Source organism: Amphiura filiformis, chromosome 9 (assembly GCF_039555335.1).
Source record: "Amphiura filiformis chromosome 9, Afil_fr2py, whole genome shotgun sequence".
Classification (NCBI taxonomy): domain Eukaryota; kingdom Metazoa; phylum Echinodermata; class Ophiuroidea; order Amphilepidida; family Amphiuridae; genus Amphiura; species Amphiura filiformis.
In genome coordinates, this window is record NC_092636.1 from 61,858,070 (window position 1) to 61,867,396 (window position 9,327).

Below are 9,327 nucleotides of genomic sequence, written 5' to 3' on the forward strand. Positions count from 1 at the left end.
AAAATTATTTGAGATAGGCCTACTATTATTAATTTTATTGTTATGATTATTGTTACTTTTATTTTTGGTTTGTTTTAGATAGAAAACGAGATTTTAAACTTCTATAAATATGAACCTCTCTTTATAACCAATACGCGCATATAAATAGAAGTTATTATAAGAAATATCACTAATTAAAATTACTATATATTTAATGCCTCAGCATCCGGTTGCAATTTGATATAATGCCTTACACGATTTACGATAACTGTCATGTTTTACGGTTTCTGATGATACCTGCCAATAAAAAGCTATTTAACCTACATGTACAAACAAACGCAACCGAGCTGATTTCGGTATTATGATATGTCAGTCAATTGTCGTTTCGACAGTATTTTTGTGGGACATCAGAGCACATCAGACATATCGAATTGCATTCTGAATACGAAGAATGTCCTGATAATATCAAATAATTTTGAAATTCGCGATATAATACACATTTTATGGCAAATTTGATATTTTGATATTTTTGATATTTAAAAGTCCTCGAAGTAAACTTTATAAATCTACTGATATGTTTGATGCGCTCTCATGTTCCACACAAAATACTGTCGAAACGTTCACACCAGAGCCAGAAAAACCAGAGCCCTTAAGGGCTGGGGTATGAACGGTTGGACAGTATTTATTTTGGGACATTAGAGCACATCAGACATATCGAATTGCATTCTGAATACGAAGACTGTCATTCTGATATCAAATAATTTTGATTTTTGAAATTCGCAATTTAATACACATTTTATGGCAAATCATTAAAATTGATATTTTTCATATTTGAGAATTACTACACCCCTGCCCAATTTTGAGCCTATTTTTGCATATTTCTCAAAGATTATAGCGCATTGGTGACAAGTAAGATATGTATATTATAGGGGCAAGGACTACAACTACTGCACTGGAAATTTTATTTCAGCACAGACAACAGTAGCGGAGTTACAGTCAAAAATGAGGGAAAACCATTATTTGATCAATAAATCAAAAACTACTTGCCTTGAGTTGCCGAATTTTCGGTGCAGTAGTTGTCGTCTTTGCCCCTATAATATACATATCTTACTTGTATCAAATGCGCTATAATTTTTGAGAAAAATGCAAAAATAGGCACCAAATTGGCCAGGGGTGTGGTACCCCCTTAACAGTACTTAAAGTAAACTTTATAAATCTGATGATTTATACTAAAAGTGTATGTAGGTGGGATGAAAAGCCGACGATCAATTGAAAATTTTGACCTTTCGTATTGAAGATATGGATTTTTTTTCCCAAAACACCAAAAAAATTTGGTCTTTTGGGAAAAAAATCCATATCTTCAATATGAAAGGTCAAAATTTTCAATTGACCGTCGGCTTTTCCTCTCTGCTATATACACATTAAGAATATATCATTAGATTTATATAATTTACTTTGAGGACTGTTATATATCAAAAATATCAAATTTTTATAATTTGTCATAAAATTTGTATTATATTGTGATTTTAAAAAATGAAAATTATTTGATATCAGAAAGACATGCTTCGTATTCAGAATGCAATTCGATAGGTCTGAGGTGCTCTCATGTCCCACAAAAAATACTGTCGAAACGCAATAAACGCTCATTTTGGATCCCTGCATTCTGAATACGAAGCATGTCTTTCTGATATCAAATAATTTTCATTTTTTGAAAATCACAATATAATACAAATTTTATAACAAATTATAAAAATTAGATATTTTTCAAATTTTGATATATAACAGTCCTCGAAGTAAATTATATAAATCTAATGATATATTCTTAAAGTGTATGTAGCAGGGAGGAAAAGCCGACGGTCAATTGAAAATGTTGACCTTTCATATTGAAGATATAGATTTTTTTCCCAAAAAGACCTAATTTTATTTTGGTGTTTTGGGGAAAAAATCCATATCTTCAATACGAAAGGTCAAAATTTTCAATTGATCGTCGGCATTTCATCCCACCTACATACACGTTAAGTATAAATCATCAGATTTATAAAGTTTACTTCGAGTACTGTTAAATATCAAAAATATCAATTTTTAATGATTTGCCGTAAAATGTGTATTAAATTGCGAATTTCAAAAACCAAAATTATTTGATATCAGAATGACATTCTTCGTATTCAGAATGCAATTCGATATGTCTGATGTGCTCTAATGTCCTAAAATAAATACTGTCCAAACGTTCATACCCCAGCCCTTAAGCAGATCAACAAATGTCTAAAGATCGGTACAGGCCTGCATGAACAAAAGATCCAATTATATGTTGAAGCCAAATTTGCTATCAACAACAGCAAAATAGCCTAAATCGTGATTTCAGCAACTTTGTATTTCAGTAATCTGAAAAGTATTCGTGTCAAAATTTAGCTCAAGCATCCGAAGCTTAACACCAATGCAAAGTCACCGGATTTAAATCATTAATCCTTTTAGATTTACCTAATTGATAAGCTTATGATTAGGAATATAACCCCATCAGATTGTGTGGTCTTTGGTTCCGCCTTGGAGTTGTACCTTTGAAAATAATAAGGGCATTATTTTTAGTAAAAACTGCACACACAACCTACGTACCATTTCTTATTTTGCTTTCTTAATCCTGATTATTTCTTAATCGGTGACGGATAACCCAGTAAACCCCCCGCGTTTATCCTAGCACATATTATTCAACTAGGCCTGAAACTCAGGTTCAACCTGGTACTCAATGATGAATAGCTTAAATCCTAGGCCGAGTTGTAGGCCTAAACCTATATAGGTTCCATCGGCAGAAAATCTATCATCAAGTTTATCATGAGGCCCAAGTGTGTGTAAATCCTTGATGACAACAAAGCTCATCGTAAGTTATGTTGTTTGGCTCAAGGAAACGATTTGATTACAACTAAGTGGTGAACTTCAACCTGACATAATTACAGTCATCATAGGGACACAAGGTGACAAATCGATCAAGGGCCAAGGATTAAGGGTGACAAACAGATGAGGCATGGGGAGTGCATGGGGATTGATAAATTCATCACCCCATGCGTGCATCAGAGGTGTTTATGTCACATCCCTGTTTGGAGCAACATTTGTATGAGTGTGGAAAAGACCCACAGAAAAGTTTGAATTTTGTTTTGAATATGTCAACTGAACAGCTGAAAGGATGTCAAGTCCTGCAGAAACGCGATCATGATAATAATGAAGTTTGACATCACAAAAATCACCCTTTTGACGATTTCACCTATAGGTGCGGAACTCACTGAAAGGAATCTCCTGTATTCAACGCGAGTGCTTTATGATTATGAGCCTAGCCAGAAGCATTTTTTCCTGAATTCGGCGATTAGCTATTAATCTTGACCTAATTGATTTGTAATTTTAGGGACTTTTCCAAATTGGAAAAGAGATTGACCATACATCTGTGGATACAAATTGCTAATAACATGGATAAAGTATAAACAGTTTGTGCTTTTTAAATCCATTTGGTGGTACTACTATTGTTGCTAACAGACACTTTCACCCGCACTTTTATAAAGCCAACAAAGATTCAGATGCTTTTGACAAAAATTGGCAATCAAAATGTTGGACTATCAATTATATTGAACAACTTCCCCTTTTGCAGGTTGGATAACCAGGTAACCCCGATATGTCGTCATCTCGCTTATTTGAAATCCTACACAATAAAACACATGTACTGAAAGAGATGTTCCTGTTAAGATAAAGCTGATATATCATAAAATGAACAGGGATGACAAAAGGATGATGAGGCAAGGACGTAACCAGGCGGTGGTAGGCAATTCCTCGATAGCGCCGAAGCCTTCTGTTCTGAACGACTAGACAGATTAGTGTAGATGGCCCTCGATCGGGGATGTACTTTTTTGTTTTCGGCTTTTTGTTAACCAAAAGAAGTTGATAAAATTTCTTGAATCTGCTATATTAATACTTATATTGAATAAGTTGGTACATCTCAATTTTGTCCAGGCTGCCCACCTGTGGTTATTGTCTCCATGTCTCTCTCAAAATTCGACAGGTAATCGAACTCATCTCTCACACTGTCTTTGCACTGTCGACAGGCAAGTCTATTAATCCTGGTTCATTATTAGAAACCTACAAGGCAGTGGCTGACATTGGAAATGCTAGAAGATCAAATTCAAATTGACTAATCCAGCTATCAGTTGTCGATTTGGTAGGGTTTGGTAGTAAGGCTGAACACCTGACTGAGTGAGTGATGCAAACAGGGGCCCATAACTTTTTAGGAAAACATGTCAGCGCATTTGACCATGAAATGGTAAAGATTATGGAACTCTTGTCTTACAATCCTTGAGTCAGGATGCATGACTGTGCTGAGTGCGTGACCAACGGCAGGTGTTGAATGGGTTTCACACAGGTATTATCGACAGGCTTAACAGGTTGGTTGACATCAAATCGACAAAACTTGTTGACCTTCCTCAAGTTCCTGTGCTAATGTCTTCTTGTAGGTTTCAATTGGTCTCTTCGTTGTGGGTCAGTCGCAGTCCAAATATATGAAAGGAAGGACAATGGTTTACCAAAGAACAAGACGATCGGTTGATCAATTCCAAATTTAGAAATTGATGACATACGGTAGTTTTTAATTTAACCTGTTATTTACAGCAATTAAGTGGGTCAAAGGGGATCAAAAATGAGTCAAGCCCATCCTTTATTATAATGCTGTATCAATTTGTGAGCCCGGTTTGTGAGTGGGTATTGTGTAAAAGGTGAAATCAGGGAAGTGCGTAAAATTGACCAATGTAACCAAAAACTTCTGAACTTTGTTGATCATGTTATAAATACCATTGCATTGTTCGCTTCTGCTTCAACTTTCGACCTACAACTTGTATCAAAATTCTGATTAGTTAATGAAAATTGTCAAAATTCGACTCCTTAGAAAAGAAACAAATATGCAATGGTAGGTAAAAGATCCTGTATAAACAGTAATCGGAGTGCCCATCTCTCTTTCATTGGCGATTGGGCCAAACTCCTCCATGTAATGTTGCTATAGGGGGATCGCTACACCTCCTCCACAGCGAGTCTGTTACCGTCCCAGCATTTAAGAATGCCGGTACCCATTTATACACCTGGGTGGAGAGGAGTAATGGAGATAAAGTGTCTTACTCAAGGGCACAACACGATGGCGTCGCCGGGGCTCGAACCCGCAACCTTCCGATGAGTCGGAGCTCGTTCCGCTCGGCCACCGTGCTCCCAATATGCAATAGTGTCTTGACAAACCTTTAACAACAGTGTCTTGCAAAATGAAATCGTCTTTAACAATGAAAAACGCACAGAAAATTAAAAGACGCAACCAAACACACCTTTGCTACTTCCGGCGGATAATATTCCTTGGTCTAAGGTTTAACCAGAAGACACTAAATCAAGATGTGTCTCAAGACTGCCTTCAAATGACACGTCTTCGATTTGAGACATGTCTTGCGTGGAGACATGGCTTCGAATGAACTTCGCATGCCTTTGTGTCTTTGTGCACGTGACCCCTATATAGACACAAAATATAATGGCCTCTCTTCTATATGGCTTCACAGAGCTTGTCTTAGATTTTGTCTTTAGTCAAGACGTTTGCTTTTTCTGATGCAAGACAATGTTGCTAAGACACTGCCGTAGAGATTCGCCTAATGACGCATATACCCCCCCCCCCCCATGTATACCATGATGATGAGTACGGATACGAGAAGAAGTATGACACTGGAAAGCGACACCCCCAGGCCGGAATGTGTCTCAAATGAGAATGGGGAAGAGATGCCAGATTGTTAAACATTGTTAAAGCCATTTGGAGGTGCCGAAGTCGATGGTTTCGTGGACATTGACGAAACCTCTGGAAAACAACTTTAAACTCGGAACTTGGAACGTGAGAACAATGAACCAAGGAAAATGGAACATTCTGACCAGAGAAATTGACAGAAACGATCTTAATCTTGTAGGAATATCCGAAATGAGATGGACAGGAAAGGGCCTCTTCACCACACTCAACAATCATGTAGTTTACTGCTCTGGAAAGGACACCAGAAGATAACATGGCCATAGCGAATTCAGATGTTGCCGGCCAGATGTGTCCTTGGGTACAATCCGGTTAATGGGAGAATTGTCATCATTCGCCTACAAGGAACACTAATGGTTCAAGCCTATGCACCTACCTCAACATCATCACCTCAAGAAGAAATCAAGACCTTCTATGATGATCTCCAGAAGGCGATAGATGACATCAACAAGAGAGACATAACCATCGTCACAGGAGATTTCAATGCGAAAATTGGAGGGAAATGTACCAACAGTAATGTGATGGGATGGAAACTTTTGGTTTAGAAGACCAAAACGAAAGAGGAGAAATGCTAGTTGATTTCTGCCAGGAAAACCATCTAACCATCCTTCAGGCAACATCCAAGGAGGCTCTACACATGGTCATCACCAGATCATACCATAAGAAACCAAATCGATTACATCCTGGTCCAGAAGAGATGGCGATCTAGTTTCATGGCTGCAAAGACCTACCCAGGAGCAGATTGTGGATCAGACCGCCAACTGCTTGTATCAACCATGAAGTTGACGCTAAGAAGAATCAAGCGTACAAAAAACGAACAAAATACAACGTAACCAAGATCAACCAAAATTATTGGAAGATGATCCTGAACAGCCTACACCAGAGGAACTGTGGGAAGAAATCAAGCATGCAGTAATAGATTCAGCACATAAGACACTGCCAAAACGTAAGAGTAAGAAAAGGCCATGGCTTACAGAAGAAGTTTTCAACCTTGCTGACCAAAGAAGGAAGGTCAAGGAAACGGGATTTGATAAGGATGACCATCGCCAAGAATACCGTGATCTGAGTGGGAGGATCCAGAAGCAGAAAGGACAAAACGGGTTTCATCAAGCAGAAGTATGCCGAGGTAGAAAGGAACAGTGTAAATAATAACACCAGCTAGACATGCGCAGAAACATCAAGCTACTGACCAGCAAACCAACGACCCGGCTCAATGTTGTGAAGGACGAACATGACAACATCTTTACAGAGGAAGAAGAGATTAAAACAAGATGGAAACAGTATTGTGAGAAGCTATATGCTTCACAGGAAGAAAGTACTCGATCTGAAGAAACAGACCAGGAGAACTATGATAATGATCCAGACATGAATGAGGTTGAAGAAGCCATAAAGAAACTCAGGAAAGGCAAATCACCTGGGACTGATAATATAAAGGCAGAATTGCTCAAAGAGAGTGATGTGGAAGGAGTTACCATCATCCATAGACCACGTAATACGATCTGGAGAAGCAGGGAACACAAGAGAACATGGAGAATGTGTCAACTATCGTACACTCATCTCCCATCAGCAAGGTATATTGCTTCATATCATTGAAGAAAGTACTCCATCTGAAGAAACAGACCAGTTGAACTATGATAATGATCCATACATGATCCAGGTTGAAGAAGCCATAAAGAAACTCAGAAAAGGCAAATCACCTGGGACTGATAATATAAAGGCAGAATTGCTCAAAGAGAGTGATGTGGAAGGAGTTACCATCATCCATAGACCACGTAATACGATCTGGAGAAGCAAAGAATGGCAGTGTTTCTCCCTTTACCAAAGAAAGGTGACACCAGAGAATGTGTCAACTATCGTACAATACCTCTCATCTCCCATCAGCAAGGTATATTACTTCATATCATTGCTGAGCGAATTCGGAACCATCTAGAAAGAGAGTTACCACCAGAACAGGCAGGTTTCAGGAAAGGAAGAGGAACAAGAAATCAGATCGGCAACCTGCAGAGGATCCTAATGGAGAAAAACATGGAGTTGCAGCAACCTCTGTTTCCATGCTTAATAGACTACTCCAAGGCATTTGTTGTGTCCATCATGGCAAGTTATGGCTCATCATGAAGGAAATGGGATTCTCTGCACATGTGGTGAAATTGATAAAATCTTTGTACCAAGGACAGAAAGCCACAGTAAGAACTGAGTGTGGCGACTCAGACTGGTTTACAATTGGCCAAGGAGTACGTCAGGGATGTATTTTATTACCCTATCTTTTTAACATAATGCAGAGTGTATTATGAGATTTGCACTTGATGGATACTACGGAATGGTTTCAATCGGAGGAAGACGAATAAAATAACCTTAGGTACGCTGATTACACCACCCTCATTACAATAACAGCAACTGAACTTCGATTCGAGACATAATAAACAGGTTAATGGAAGCTAGTGAGGAATATGGACAGTTCCTTAATGTCAAAAAGACAAAGGTTATTATTTGTGGAGGGAAAGCAGATCAGCGGTTAAAGGATGATGGAGAGGACATAGAGGATCACTCGTTGTTGACGAAGGAGGCAGCGGTCAAGAAATCAAAAGACGCATGGTCATGGCAAGAACATCTGCTATTGCTCTTAACAACATTTGGAAAGACAGAGGAGTTTCTATAGCAACCAAAATAAGCATCATGAATTCCCTGGTCTTTCCAATTGCTATATACATGATATATGGCTCTGAAACAGGCTGTCAGAAGGGCAGACAGATCTAGGATTCAAGCTTTTGAGATGTGGTGCTGGCGAAAGATGCTGAGAATTTCATGGAAAGATCACAAAACAAATGAATTTGTTAGAAGTCAACTTGGTGAGCATGTCAAATATACAGTGTGTCAGATTGCAGTACTTTGGTCTTATCTCAAGAAGAAATGGTGACATCTTGGAGAAGATATTCAGGGTCGAGTTGAAGGACTTCGCAGAAGAGGCAGACAGAAGCTTCGTTGGACAGATGGAATCAAAGAATCCACTGGACTATCCCTTACGAATGTTTAATGTCTTGCATTGGACAGGCAGAGTTGGATCAACAATTCAACATCATCAAAATGGTCACCGAGTCAGTCATGTCACTATGTATACACATAGCAAAGTTCTTTAAACGGGCCGCGATACAACCACTTCCGTTCATATAATGACGTCATCAGTCTGTTGCATTGGAAATCAATGCTTCGCTTCGAACGCTGACAAGGGCCGTGCGAGCAACACAATTGGTCTTTTTTCAGGAAAAATACGAATAACAAATTGCAACAAGTATCAACTTGTAATGTAATAATTATTTTCTTTCAATGGCGTTAAACTTGTTCGGCAATATGCCCTTTGATATTGTTTGAATTTTCAGAGGAGGGCGCTCTCTATGTGTACGTAGAATTTGCCCTAATTATGTGCGCCATTAAGCGAATCTTTACGGTATTTGAATAAAGCCTGCTTTATGAAAAATCTTAACCCGGGGGAAGGGGGACTAAAATGTTGAAGCATAATTATTGTTTTGTTCGTGCTAAAACATTTCTTGCACTTT